Raw genomic sequence first — 16269 nt, 5'->3', positions numbered from 1 at the left:
TTAATTTTCATTGAAAGTCTAAGTAGCTAGGTAGAAAAAAAATTGTAAAATTTTTCCTAGATCTTAGGGGCTCTTCACCTAGCCCAGTGCCTCAGAGACTGTTTTGTTTGGAGTTGCAAAGGAGTAAGATCCTATAAGGGGAAAGAGAGTCTCCCCAGTAAAAGTGTCATCTTCTCTAGTGTCCTTGGCCCTGGAGTTCAGAGAGAACGCCACCATGTACTCACTATGTTGCATAGAGACCACATCCTGGCAGCCAAACCCTGTTTAAACCTTGGAAATCAAACACAGATGCCTTTCCCAAGAATTGTCATTAATTCCTTGATTCATTAGACAGGTCCTGGAGTTTGGTTCCTCTTTTGGTAAAGTGAGACAACCTTTCTCATTTGTCAGAATAAACAGGTGAGGAAACAAACAAACACAAAACCAAGAAGTGCTGTACTTTGCTGTTGAACACATTCATGTAAGTTCCAAGAATTGACTTATTTCTAAAATGTTATTATCTTTATTAGAAATATTACAAAGGGAAAAACTGGAAATTAGAATACAAGAAAATATTGGCTTAAAATTTAACTAACTAGATCATTTAAAAGACAATTATTCATGTCATTGACATTTGAAATAAAATAATCATGAAAAAATAGATGTCTTGATTATTTTTGGTGAGAATTCAGAGATTGGCTTATTGGTTCTAAAGTTTAATAAAATTAATTGGAATTTGTGCATTCTTGGAGAAGGAAAGATTGACCAAGTACCTCTGGAATACTTTTACTTCATATTTTCCCAGACCTATTTTATTTCCTCTTTCATCAAATAAAATATCAGAGCTTTTACACTTCAAATTTATGGGTATAATTTTTATGATAAACCATTAGCTTCCTTCCCAATAGTCACTTGGCATGACTATGCAATCATTCTGTATTTTATAAACTCAAATGACTTCAGCTGGATCATAATCAGATAAAGTTATCAACTGTAGTTGGCCTGGAAGGCCAAGGGATCAAGTGGGGACTAGACAGGACAAGATGTCCTGAGATTGGAGTTCGTGCTCCCAATCTGTGTGACCCCAGCTAAGCTATGTTTCTCCATGGCTTCAGTTTCTCTTGTCAAGGGGAAGTTGCATATATGGAGTCTGCCCACCTCTGGTTGCTTTGTGTAGTATTGAAAACTGTGATGTCGATGCTTGAAGATGTGCAATGCAGAAGACCCTGCTGTTTTATATTTAACGGCTCCTGTGTTCATCTACATAGACATCAAGTGAATTTCTTGCTTTCTAGATCACTTTATTTCCCACATTCCTTTTCCTTCATATCTCTGGCACTATTCCTCTAGTGCATTTATTCTGGAGAGTTTGTGAAGCCAGTTTGTGTTTATGCTTATTTTTCTCACTTTCTTCAGTTTTTTATTGAGTTTAGTTATTTCTTCTTTTATATCATAAACTTTATGTCATACCCTGATGTTCTCACTATCAAAATATTTGACTCCCCTCTCTCTTACACACCTGCTAGCAAACATTCTACCACTGAGATATAATTCAGTGCCTTCCCATCTGTTTTTAATCAACACAATTTTATTGTCGCACAGACATACTCATTTGTTTCCTTATTGTGAATGCTATCTGTGACAAGACGGATGCCTGGAGGAGAAGCTGTAAAATAAGGCAGATACAATAAGAAAGTAATGTGATTCCACGTATCTATGGAATGTAAAAAATTGCATTCAAGAAAGCAGAGAGCAGAATAATGGCTGCCAGAAGCACTGAGGGTAGGAAATGGAAAGTATTGATCAGAGAGCATGAAGTGCCAGTTATATAGAGAGAATATTCTCTAGAGATATAGTGTTCACCATAAATACAATACAATCAGTTACTTTTTGTTGTATAGTTGAAAATTTCCAAGACACTAGGTTTTAAGAGTTGTCAACATGTGAATAAAATAGATATGTCAAATAGCTTCATAGTAATCAATTCATTATGTATGTGCATAAGAAAGCATAATTTTAATAAGCAAAATAAACAACTTTTATCTCTCCCTGAAAGAGAAAAAGACACCTATGCCCTTCATAATCTAACTTATTTAGTATGTGAAAAATGTTATAAGAATGCTTGATAACGGGAAAAAAAAAAAAAGAATGCTTGATAACTTCTGCTCTAGAGGCCAGAGATAGAGTGGTGTTAAAAAACAAAACAAAACAATAAATTCGTAAGTTTTCTTTTATTTTGAAGGAAGAAACTTTATGTGTGAGTGTGTGTTTGTATGTGTGTGTTTATATGTATGTGTTTGTATGTATATGTATTTGTATGTATATGTATATATTTATGTGTGTGTGTGTGTTTGTATGTGTGTGTTTTTGTGTGTGTAGTGGAGGGGACACATGTGTGTGGAGCCCTGAAAAAGACATCACATACTTTGCTCTATTTCACTTTACTCCCTTAATACATCAGGTTCACTGAATCTATAGCTAGCAGCAGCCAGCATGCCCCATAGATCCTCTCTGTCTTCTGCAGCCCAACCCTCCTGGCTCACAGGTACACATGTGGCATGTAGTAACAGACAGCTTTCTACATGCGTGTTGGGAATCAACATCATGTTTGTGCAGCCCTACCCTCTGAGCCAGTCTCAGCCCCTTGAAGGAAGACATTTTTAAAAATGCCATTGATTTCTTGTGTTTCTTTATAATGAAGTTCCTTGTCAGCTTACTTAGACTAGAGACCAGTGCTGATGTAGTGCTCCATTGTTTTAACAGACAAAATAAGAGAAGTCACCCGCTTTTGTCATCTGTGTTTCTCTGGACAGTGCCAAATGTGCTTATATTTATTCTTTACATTTCATTTATACTTTTACATTTCTCGCATGAAGGAAAACAGTCCAGTCTTCCCAAAGCATTCAAAGAATATTAGACAAGTAGAGAAAAAAGTGTGATACCAGACAAAGTCCAACAGGTGGCTGTATTTCTCAAAGTTTCAAAACCAGCTAGGCCATCTGTTGCATGCAAAATTTCATCCCAGCTTGTAGTTCTCATTGATCATTTGATTCTGGAATCACCAGTTTTATGACAAAGGACTGGCAGTGTGGGGTGGGAGGCAGACGATGAGAGGGTGTACACTACCAGACATGATTTAATTGATGATGTTATCCCAATTAGTTCTTTTATTGCTCACTGCACAATAAGTTAATCAGTAAAACTTCAACATTTCTACTTCATCCTACCATAGGTAGTTTCATACATGTTATTTGTTGAAGCCACTAATTTATTTACATGTCTTAAAGTAAGAACTATTATTGTTCACTCCTCTTTCTTCTTTTATCAAAATAATTTGATATGTTTATATAATTAAATCAAAAAAAGTGTCAAAACGTGGAGTTGAGGCACACAACTTTGCTCTCAGTACTCAGAAGATGAGGCAGGAAGGTCAAAAGACAAAGATCATCCTCAGCTACATAAGTTTGAGCCTGGCTAGGATACTCTAGAATACTTAAGACTCTGTCTCCAGAAAGAAGCTGAAGAAGGGGGCACAGAGAAAAAAGGTCACTGCATCAGCTGTAAGTGATGTTACATGACCATTATTGGTCTCATTCTCTTTGCAACTTGCAGTTTGTCTCATTTCCTCAGAGCTGGCAGAGGGACATTCTCACAACAGGTCTAAATGTGCTCTGAACGTCACCATGCTAGGTTCTGTCTCCTACTGCATCGCTGTTTACATGGAATCTAGTTCTGCTCCAAATGATTATTTAAAATATTTCATAAGTTACCATGGTTTCTGTCAAAGATTGACCCTGCTCCATTGGTGTGTGTGTGTGTGTGTGTGATGATGTGGATCAAACTCAGAGCGTCATTCATACTGAGCAAGAGCTCTGACACGAAACTAAAACATTGGAAGAGCATTTTAAATCCTTATAAAATACTGCTATCTGTCACCTATTATTTTTGTTATTACAGCTTAAGATGCAAAAAATAAATTTGGAAATTTATACGGCACATATAAGATATAGTCAAGCTTTAGAATATGTAATTATAACCTCAGGAACATTACAATAAAATATGAGCTGTGCAAGGAGGTATTATATTTATGTTGAGAATCAGAATAAATTATTTTTGTACTAACATTATAACCAGATATGCACTTCTTATACCAATTTTTTCCTCTCTGTACAAAAAATAAGGATCAGTGGACAGACCAGAAAGATAATGGGAAGACAAACTCTGCCTACTTCAGATCTTGCCAGTGCTGAGATTAGCTACACAGAGCACAAGGTCCTGTGCCACTTTAGGCCATTGTATCTGAAAAATCAACCCTGAAACCCATCCTATCATCCCACCTGAGGAAAAAAAGATATCTATACGTTCTAGCTTTCAGAAGAAGGAATAGAATATGGAGGTCAATTCTGTCTATTTTAATTAAGAAAGAATTTGAAAAATATCAAAGAACTAAAGTAGTCATGAGTCTACATTGATTAGAGAAGGCACATGGAAAATACTGTCACGCCTTCTTGCTGTTGAAAAGTATGGGCTGAGTTGGATTATCAGTTTCTATACGCATAGCAACTTCTAAGAGCAAATGCAGTCAGTTTTACTCATTGAAAAAATTTCCATTAAAGCTTAGAAGTATCATATATTAATGCTTCCATGTATTAGTTCAAAATACTTTTTTTTTTTTTTAGTGAGACTAGACTTTATTCCCAAGTAAAACAATGTTTTTCAAGTTTGACATTTCATTAATTTTGATGGTTTTTTAAACAAGAAATTAGTTGATTAAAGCAGGAAAATGTCAATAGCAGTATTTTGTGGTAATTATCTTATGTCCAATTAAATTGATAAAGCATGTGAAGATGGAAATATAATGATTTCATCATTTAGCTGAAAATTTAGAACTTTTTTTTATTACGTATTTTCCTCAATTACATTTCCAATGCTATCCCAAAAGTCCCCCATACCCCTCCCCCCACTCCCCTACCCACCCATTCTTATTCTTTTGGCCCTGGCGTTCCCCTGTATTGGGGCATATAAAGTTTGCAAGTCCAATGGGCCTCTCTTTCCAGTGATGGCCGACTAGGCCATCTTTCGATACATATGCAGCTAGAGACAAGAGCTCCGGGGTACTGGTTAGTTCATCATGTTCTTCCAACTATAGGGTTGCAGATCCCTTTAGCTCCTTGGGTACTTTCTCTAGCTTCTCCATTGGGAGCCTTGTGATCCATCCAATAGCTGACTGTGAGCATCCACTTCTGTGTTTGTTTGGCCCCGGCATAGTTTCACAAGAGAGAGCTATATCTGGGTCCTTTCAGCAAAATCTTGCTAGTGTATGCAATGGTGTCAGCGTTTGGAAGGTGATTATGGGATGGATCCCTGGATATGGCAGTCTCTAGATGGTCCATCCTTTCATCACAGCTCCAAACTTTGTCTCTGTAACTCCTTCCATGGGTGTTTTGTTCCCACTTCTAAGAAGGGGCACAGTGTCCACACTTTGGTCTTCATTCTTCTTGAGTTTCATGCGTTTAGCAAATTGTATCTTATATCTTGGGTATCCTAAGTTTTGGGCTAATATCCACTTATCAGTGAGTACATATTGTGTGAGTTCCTTTGTGATTGTGTTACCTCACTCAAGACGATGCCCTCCAGGTCCATCCATTTGGCTAGGAATTTCATAAATTCATTCTTTTTAATAGCTGAGTAGTACTCCATTGTGTAAATGTACCATATTTTCTGTATCCATTCCTCTGTTGAGGGGCATCTGGGTTCTTTCCAGCTTCTGGCTATTATAAATAAGGCTGCTATGAACATAGTGGATCATGTGTCCTTCTTACCGGTTGGGACATCTTCTGGATATATGCCCAGGAGAGGTACTGCTGGATCCTCCGGTAGTACTATGTCCAATTTTCTGAGGAACTGCCAGACTGATTTCCAGAGTGGTTGTACAAGCTTGCAATCCCACCAACAATGGAGGAGTGTTCCTCTTTCTCCACATCCTCGCCAGCATCTGCTGTCACCTGAATTTTTGATCTTAGCCATTCTGACTGGTGTGAGGTGGAATCTCAGGGTTGTTTTGATTTGCATTTCCCTGATGATTAAGGGTGTTGAACATTTTTTCAGGTGCTTCTCAGCCATTCGGTATTCCTCAGGTGAGAATTCTTTGTTCAGTTCTGAGCCCCATTAGTTCAAAATACTTAATTCTCTCTCTCTCTCTCCCTCTCTCTCTCTCTCTCTCTCTCTCTCTCTCTCTCTCTCTCTCTCTCTCTGTGTGTGTGTGTGTGTATCTCTGTGATTGTGCTCATGTATGCATGGACCCAAGAGAACAACCTTGCCTCATGTAATTGAGGCAGTTTCTCATTGGCCTGGAGTCACCATGTAGGCTAGGTTGGCTGGCTATCATGTCTCAGGGATTTGCCTGCCTCTGCCTGCCTAGGATTGAGATTACAAGTGCATGCCACCCCAGATGGAAATTTTTACTTATGAGAATTGAGTTCAGGTCTTTATGTTCACTGAGTATACAATTCCTGAAGCCCTGTTTAATGATTTTTATGTGCCACGCACTAGTAGATGTAGAGTGGTCTGCATGGAATGTAACATCTATTTATTTTTCTGTAGTTCCTCTAACAAATCACTGACAGAATTGTGCTAGAGTTCTGTAGGTCAAAGTCTAAGCAAATTTGTCTGAGGTAAAATGAAGGGTCTGGAAAGGCTTTATTCCGTTCCAGCGTCCAGGGAATAGTCCTTTTGCTTGCTCTTTCCAGAAACCAGGGCTTTGTTTATAGCTCTGTCCATATCTTCAGAGTCAGTGATGTGACATCTTTCTGACCTTCTGTCCTTCGTTGTACATTCCTGTGACCACAGCTGAAACAGTTCCCCACTTTGCAGAACTCATGTCATTACATTGGACTCATTTGAACAATCCAGACTTAGCCTCCAACTGTAGGCTTGTGCCTTTAATTATACTTGACATGTTACCTTCAACTTAAGTTCTGGGCATCTCAGAAAGGAATCTTTGGGGATACTGCTGTAACTGTTATGTGGAACTTGTGAACTAATAATACTGCTATGAGTCATGAACAATGACAACGGGACAAGCAGGCGACTCAAATGACTGACAGGCAGGATGAAGGTAGTGACAGTCTGAGGCATTCTTGTTGACCTTAGCTCATGAGAATTCTTGGCTCCAAGTTCCAGGTATTTCTGCATATTAAGAAAAACTAGGAATCCTCATTATGTGAATTCTACCAGTTTTTAAAATGTAAATGTATATCTTGGGAATAAAAAATATATTTTTTAAAATATAAATATATATATCTAGTCCTCTGAATTAGAAACTGAATTGGACAACTGGCATTCAAGTAGTTTATTAAATAAGTCTTTTGGGGAAACTAGATAGGGTATGGGAGACAGGCCAGGGGAAGGACAATGATATTTAGGATATAGTCTCGGGCAAAAGAACTCTATCCCGATCTCCTGGGGAATGCTGCCACAGGTAATAGTTCATAGTGTCGATCACAGGGAATTGGGCTTTCATAAATCCTTACTGGTAACCATTTGCTCTGAGCTTCCCCAGGGTCATGTAAACAGTCAGGCATTGAACCGACAACAACAAATGGAACTGCTTGTGATTTCCATTGATTGGTTTGCTCCTTACTTTCTACCAGACATAGGATGACTATTAATGTGCCTAATTGTTTTTTTTTTTTTTTTTTTTGTGCGTGTGTGTGTAAGGCTTCTAATTTTTCCAGATATTAATCAAATGCATTTATGATGTTCAAGGAAAGTATTTTGATACATATATACACATTAGAAACACAATAGAAAGACTGTATTAAACTAATATATCTATTGCCTTATAGATACTTTTATTGTAGAGAATGGCTAAATTTTATTGGTTAATCATTTTTGACATATTTTAACTGTTTATACTGTGGAGATTTTAAGTCTTGAGGCCCTGTTCCCTCTGTCTAGTTGAGACACTTCTCCTCTGAACTATGGCTTTTAAAACTCACACCCCTGCCTCTAGCCTTTTTACTTCACTTTTACCCAGTATTTTAGTTTCTTCTCATGTAAATTTAACTTTCTTAGATACTACACAGAAAAGAGTTCATGTGGCATTTATGGGCCTGGTTCATTTCACTTATTAACTAGATGTCTTCCACGTTCATCAATGTTATCACAAAGGAAAAGATTTGTTCCTTTCAAAGGTTGAACAAAACCCATATCTTTATCCATTCATTTGTAAATTGACTATTTGAGTCATGTTTTTTTAATGAACCATAAGAGTGCAGATGTCTCTTTCAACACATCTATTGCAATTTCTTTGCATACATAACCAGACATAGGATGGTAGTAATTCTCCTTGCAGGGATTTTTGAGGAACTTTCACACTGAGCATCTTAATAGCTATGCAGTTCTATATTCCCAAAAGCATTCCCATTTTCTCTGCATCTCTGCCAGCTTTATCTCTTCTTAGTCATGATAGCTAGTGTGTGAAGTTTGATAGTTCTAAGTGCTCTTTTACATCCTGCACAGCACATATGGATAATGTCTTACAGGTCAATAAAGAGCTTTACCATTGAGCCTTTTGAATATATATTTACATTTCAAGAGATACTTGGAAAGGCAGAGCTGGCACTCCCTTAGATCATTTCCTGAAATCATCATCTACTGCCTGAGACTCTTTAAAACTTAATCTTTTTCCAGGTTTGAAATTGGGAGATTTTTAGATAACTGTTTCTATCTTACTGGATGTGGTAAAGTTTATTAAAATTATTTACTTCATCTTGATTTGACTTTGGTTGGTTGTGTTGATCCAGAAATTCATAAGCTAAAGATACATTGTAGGAAACAAGCTCCAAGGACCAAAAGCCAAAGTCATCCAATGCAAGCAGTTCTCTAGACATGCCCTTCTCGATAATACAATTCTAGTTCAAGTAACTGAAACTATATAATATGTACTTTTGCTTTCCATACAGTGTGAACATTGACTACCTAAAAATCCTAAGCTACGAGAGTATTTTGGTAACTGACTTTGATTACTCGTCTTGTTAGAAAAACAATTTGCAATCATGCTTTCCTTTTCTTTTTTTTATGAAAGACAGAAATGGCAATAGGTCTTCAGATAAAATATTACTAAACTGTTTACAGCTAAAATCTCACATTTCTCAGTGGTCAGTTCAGAGTAAAACATCAAGCCGTAGACTATTCTGAACAGTGTTTTTTTTTTTGAGTCAGTGCACTATTCGGTTTACACGACTAAATTATTGGGTGTTCCCATCAAGCCGTTGTTTTCTTACAGCACAACCAGAAGATGCACAATTTTAATGGCTCTCATCAAAACACAAATCTAGTCATACCTGTCTACATCTCTCTCAGTAGGCTTCAATCTGCCCCTCAGCTGCCATCCTAATGAATACTTCCTCACCCACAAGGCCCAGGGTGGCCTCCCCACTCTCTGTTCATTAAATATGTTTCTTGATTATAAGATATTTACAAATCAGCTAGTTCACTAGGTTTGCTTTTTGATACATTGTCATTGTCACCATCGGTATATCTTAGATATTGTAGAATGAGCTTCGTGCACAACCAACACTGGTACTGTAGTAAAAGTGCCCTCTGACTTGTGGTTATAATTGAAAGCCTTAGTCCAGATATATAGATACCAGCAAAGAGCCTTTCTTCTCTCACCTCTGAACTAGCACAGTGACTTCAGGATGACCCTAGCTACCAGAGGTGCATTAGTCAAGTTCACTACCAGTAGGCAGTTCTTCCCCAACAACTAACAGTATGTTTACATATTATTTTGCTATTTCCAATAGTCTGTGAGCATTTGGCCTTATCTTTTGACCCCTGACAATATTAACGGAAATGTACACATCAAGCAATTGTTATGCAATCTGATGCAAACTATATTGCACAACCCTCCTCTCTGCTCCCCACCCCTACCAAGGTCTTTAAAAGTCTTGGGTAGTGACTGCAGCTCGAGATGCGGGGTACAATAGTGATTGTGGTGTCACTTCCTCCATCTGAGAGAAATGACATGCTAGGGGTGGCTGATTGAAATGCCCATGGAAGATTTACTGGCTGTTTGTAAAAAGTCCTTTAAATATAATTTTAAGGAGCAACTCTTGAGCCGGGCGTGGTGGCGCACGCCTTTAATCCCAGCACTCGGGAGGCAGAGGCAGGCGGATTTGAGTTCGAGGCCAGCCTGGTCTACAGAGTGAGTTCCAGGACAGCCAGGGCTACACAGAGAAACCCTGTCTCGACAACCAAAAAAAAAAAAAAAAAAAAAAAAAAAAAAAAAAAAAAAAAAGCAACTCTTGAGCTTTAACCAAATTTAAAAAGGAGATTCTTGCTGTACCTGGATATTATAGAGGTAAGGATACTGCTAACATAACAAAGTGGAATTACCAAGTCTCATGTTCATTGTTCTGTGTTCAACAAAATCAAGGTCTTGTGCACTGACAGGTCTCAATGGTTACATTTGAAAGTGCTTTCTAAAAACTTGGTTTTAAAAAACCCAGAGGGCTTTCTTTGCATTCAAATAAAATGTACAGGAAAATTCTGTAGAATCCATCAGCAATGTAATAACTCCATAAAGTCACACATACACACACACACACACACACACTCACACACACACAGACACATGTATATACAGAGAGAGAGAGAGAGAGAGAGAGAGAGAGAGAGAGGTAGAAAGCGATGTGATGGTCAAGGTAAACACAGGCATCTTGTAGCGTGTGCCAACAAAATCTTTTTCCATTTCCTTCCCCCTACCATGCTCAGTCCAGAACCCTGTTATCAAATGTGGTTTCCCAACTCTACTTTCAAACAGTAATTCCCAAGTTTTCAAAAGCTGTTTTCAGAGTGTCATCCCACTCTTCCTACTTTTGAATGTACCAAATGCTTGTAAATATCTAGAAATACTGCTGTTTGTATCCAGCAAAGGCAAATTGAACAGAACATGTGGCATTGGTTATAATCCGAGGTAGCTTCTACAGTAGATCATTTGACCTGTTATTTCGTCATTTCCTGATCTCTGCCTTCAAGCAGTATATAAGTACAGGCATATGTAATGCTTTGAAAACAAGCGTATAGCCCAAAACCATTCACAGAGGACAGAATTTACCACAAAGATCAACAAAAAGCATATAAAATATGTTAGTTTTACTGAGGACTTGATCCTACACTGGCAACTCCTTCAACATCTAGAGACTAGATAATAAAAACTCCCAAGGGTTGTCACCAGTGTTTGCTGACCACCATTCTCTCATGCCCTGCCTACTGTTACCCTAAGGTGACACAATCCTACTTGACCTAGTTGAGCTTTCTCTAGGTCCTTCATGACTAGGCTGGAGACCTGGAGAGGGTCTTAAATATAGACAGAGAGGATTTCACAGTTGCTTGGAGGACAGGCCTCACAAAGCTAGAGTTCTGAGAGTTCACAGGACTGAGGTTATGTCTGTCCAGCTTACTGTGGCCTGAGCCAAGGGCTCAGAAGATCCCTGTGAGGTGGGCAGGCCAAGATCTTGGGTTGAACTTGTAATACTTGGTCTTTGCTGATCAAAAGCAATGTCATTGTGAGTTTGCTACCATTTCACAAAGTACTCTGAGATCTGTTCTGCGGCTGACTAGGAAGATATGCTCATTTCTGTTCTACCTTCAAAGCCCCAGAATAAACAAGCAAACAAACAAACAAAAAAAAGTTTAAAAATTATCACCTATAATAATATACAGGTCAGGTTTTCAGAACACAAAATACCTAAGCCGACTAGTTTTAAAATTATGACTATTCATAGTTCCTTTGTCACTTCTTTCTGTGTGACTTGCAAAGCAATTTTGCGCTTGAACACATTTGCCGAACACCATTATAAAGTATGTTCACTTTTGGCTGCCTTAAAGGGGATGGAAACAGCATCAGAAAGCATTAGCAGGACAGCTGAACAGTTGAGAAGCCAATATTTTCATTTTATTTCACTGTTCACAGCTGAATGTATTTGAAGAGAGTGAGAGGGCAATTGACTCTTTATCATGCCCTTGGGAACACATGGTGTTACTCTGGGGATATTCTCATGAGGCTTACGAAAGGAAGAGTCTGTGACCATGCATTGAAGGCTTGGGCTCACTCCTGAATGCCTAGGCTTGGTCTTGTTATAATTATATTCTCACAGTATTCTAGATGTTGCAACCATTATTGGTTGGCCAACTAAACAATAGGTTCCATATGGACATGTCTGTAAGGTTCATGTTGCAATGTTTAGTTTTTAGAAAATATTTTAACATTGTTTAAAGGCACCGAACACTACTAGTACACTAGTTTGAAGGTTGACCCCCCCCCAAAAAAAAAAAACTCGGAAATGTGTATGTGTTAAATTCTCATAACCTTTCTGTTAAATCCATAGATTATACTTGTCTTTAAAGATGATTGCTTAGCAGATCACAAACATTGTTTACCAATTTATCTTACTTTATATATCATCTTTGTATTTCAATGCATCAGAGCTCAAATGCTGCCAGTTCTAGTGAACAAGCATGGTAGAGACAGTGGAGATGATTTAGCCAAAAGAACACATAATATTCAGGTACTTTCTCAAAAGTGGTTATGGGGTCAAAAGGACACCTGCTTCAGAGTAGGCAAGCGTGACCATAACTTTCACTAGCATCCGCATGACAACACATTCATGTCCTAGACTTTGGATATCTGTTTCCTCATCTCCAAAATGAAGAGCTTAGATTTAGACAACTTTTGAAGCTTTTTCCAACTCCGACATTTGCCTCATCCTCTGTTCCTCCACCGAGACAGGCTGGAGACAGGTCAGGATAACGTCACTGTCTCCTCTCTTGCTCAACTGATTTATCTCACACTTGTCTGGCCATTTCTCATCTTAGGAAATCCAAGCTGGTGTCCTGGAGTAGCTGGACCTTGTAAAGGGAGGTGTTGGCCTTTCTCCTACTCAGTTAAGCTGTTTGTTCCGTCCACCAATACCATAAAATCATCTTTCTGTTTCTACTCCAGGATTTTTGCTTTGACTCCTAGACAATGAAGAGAATTACTTTCAAGATACCAGCTAAGTTTCTTTTCTCTAGCCACTTTCAACTGGTGTGGTCTTGATAAGAAACAAGAAACAACAGGCATGTTGATCTCTGGAAAAAAATAGCTATATGTCTTTTTTTTCATTCTATTTCCATCAGCTGGACCACGATGAGGAAGACCTGTAAAAGGATATTAACTAGGATTGGAGACTAGGGCATACTTGTGCTGTTGAAAATGAAGACACTCTTATTTTCTAACTGAAAACCATTTCTTGGAGTCTTGGGCTTGTTTAAACAGTTCAACATTGTGTTCACAGTAATTATAGTCCTATGCAAGTTTTCCAAAATTTCATTCTTTATCTCAAATAGCATATAAGTTCTTTTATCACATAATATCCCTTCGTATGGAGGGAATTATGTACCTTATAGAGGAAGGGGAGATAGAAGAAAGAAAGGGAATAAGCTACTTTCCTTTCTGTTCCAGTTCCTTTTCAAACATGGAAACATGATTAAATATGCATATAACATAGTGGTGGTAGAAAATACCCAGTCCCTCCCCAAAGCCTTTAAAACACATATTTGAGTCCAAAGTGCTGCATGTAGTGAGGGAACCTGGAGTGTGTCCCAATGGATCTTGGCCTTTACAGCCTTGCCTTTGCCTTTAGATATTCTTTGTTAATGGCCAGTGGTTTGAATGTTGAGATGGCCAATCCAAACATGCAAAACAGCAATTCAGGATGCATCCCCTGATCACTGTTTAGTGTTTGTTTACTAGATGTGAAAACTGTTAAGTAAATAATGTTTTACTTAACTTTGTGTGGTGGGAATGTTTACACTAAATTTATACAAAGACAGAATAGATTGAGAAGATGTCTTTTATATTTTATGATTGCTCAGCCCAAGATTTATTGCTGCTGCTCTGCTTTGAATAGTCTCTCTCTCTCTCCACTCCCTCTCTCCCTCCCTCCCTCCCACTCTTTCTCCCCTTCCTTCCTTCCCTTCCCCTCCTCCCTCTCTCTTCCTCCTTCCCTTCCTCCTTCTTTCCTTTCCTTCCCTTCCCTTCCCCCTTCTCTCTCTCTCTCTCTCTCTCTCTCTCTCTCTCTCTCTCTCTCTCTCTCTCTCTCTCTCTCCTCTCTCCCTCCGTCCCTCCCTCCCTCCTTCTTGGTGTATATAAGTGTTTGTACTTTCATGTGTGTTGTACTACATTTATGTGTGTTCTGGACTTTTTCAACTAGATTCTATTAAAACTTTCAAGTCTTCAGTAGTAAGAACCAAAACTAGTTCTAGACATTGTCAAATGTCCACAGAGAATATGATTTTCCTTGGTTGAGACAATTGCCCAAATTTAGATAGATTTTGGTTTTATGCTGATCTGTCACATGTGTGGAAGTAAGTTGATTGACCCCAAATCGATTCAGTGTCAGCCAGTTTAATAAAAATAAAATTTGTCATTTTTGCCTTGAACTTCCACCATTAGACAAACACTTCTGGGTTAATTGCTAAGACTGTGAGGAACAGTTGAGATTACTCAGCATCTCACAAAGTTACCATACTAACCAAGTTCATGCAATTTACTTAAAGGAATGTTCATGAATATAGCAAGCAAACTGTTAAGAGTATATGTGTATTTATGAAAATTTTGCATTCAAATTCTGGATACTTTTATTTTTAAATAGTACATTTAAATGTGTTTGAATTCAGCAAGCAGAGCAAGCTGTATTTCACTGAAGTGATTGTCAGGAACCAATGTCAAGGAGTTAACTTAGAGTTCTACTGTACATCCCTCAATGGCATCCCAAGGAATGTCTACTGTTGGAAAAGCTGTCAAGAACCCAGTAACAAGATGGTATCACCCTGTGACTAAGAAAACTGAATTTCTTATATTGGTTCATACTTTATACATGGGAAATACACACATATCAAAAACATTTGGGGTTATCATGGTTCCCACACTTACTTTAAAGTGGTAACATGACCTTTAAAGACAAGTAAAATATATAAAGTCTTAGACGGTGCCACTCCTGTGGTGTGTGGCTGTCATCTTAGATAACGGGGGTGATGAAGGTTCTACCACAGATGCATTTGGTGAAGGCTGTGGGAAACCATGGGAGCATAAAGTCCACTCCAGCAGACTTCCAGTGGGTTGGTGGAAGTCAGAAATACCAGTCCATAGAGAGGGCTGCTGGAAGTGTCCAGGGAAGAAGTGTTTAAGGGAAAGAACATGGACGTCAAATATTTTCTTATGATTTCTGTTTGTCATTTTTAAAACTAGGTTGAGGCTAGTTGGCAACTGATTTTGGACATCTGGAACTTTGGTTAGTTTTGTTTCTCGGCAGCCCACCACAGGTTGAGACCTGCACCGTACCACTGACTTATGATGGTATCTTCCTTGATCAGCTTAGATTGGATTTCAGTTTTTATGTGGGTATTCTCCTCAGTTATCACTGAATGATTGGAGTTGGTACATGAGTTCCAAAGCTTCACTAAGTCCTATATGGATGGTTGCTTACGTTTCCTCTAAGTAAGCTCTGTTGTGTAGTGTGCGCAAAAATCTGTAAAACCCGCTGCTGAGTATTTTGACTAAGGTCACCCACATTGGGTCCCAGGAGCCTCCTTTATCTCAGGTCACTAGGATTTTCTTGAGGTTCTCCCCATCCCTCACCTCCAGCAGCCCTATATTTCCATTCATTTCCATGGCTCTCTGGGCCTCTCACCAGTATCGCCCCTCCCCCATGACTCTGTCCCCTTTTCACCTTCTCCTCCCCTCTCCCACCCAGGTTCCTCTCTCCCTATGCCTTCCATGATTATTTTGTTCCCCCTTCTAAGTGGGTTTGAAGCATCCTTGCTTTAGCGTTCTTCCTTTTTTAACTTCTTAGGGTCTGTGGGGTATATTGTGAGTATATACCATGCATATCCTTTTGGGTCTGGTTTACACCCATCAGGATGATATTTTCTAGTTCTGTCCGTTTGCCTGCAAAATTCTTTTTTTTTTTTTTTTTTTTTAAGATTTATTTATTTATTATATGTAAGTACACTGTAGCTGTCTTCAGACATTCCAGAAGAGGGCGCCAGATCTCGTTGCGGATGGTTGTGAGCCACCATGTGGTTGCTGGGATTTGAACTCTGGACCTTCGGAAGAGCAGTCGGGTGCTCTTACCCACTGAGCCATCTCACCAGCCCCTGCAAAATTCTTTATGTCCATTGTTTTTAATAACCAAATAGTATCCCATTGTGTAAATGAACCATATTTTCTTATTCATTCTT

Source organism: Mus caroli, unplaced genomic scaffold (genome assembly GCF_978045245.1).
Source record: "Mus caroli unplaced genomic scaffold, Mus_caroli_1 scaffold_17, whole genome shotgun sequence".
Taxonomy (NCBI): domain Eukaryota; kingdom Metazoa; phylum Chordata; class Mammalia; order Rodentia; family Muridae; genus Mus; species Mus caroli.
This window is presented reverse-complemented; position numbering follows the sequence as displayed.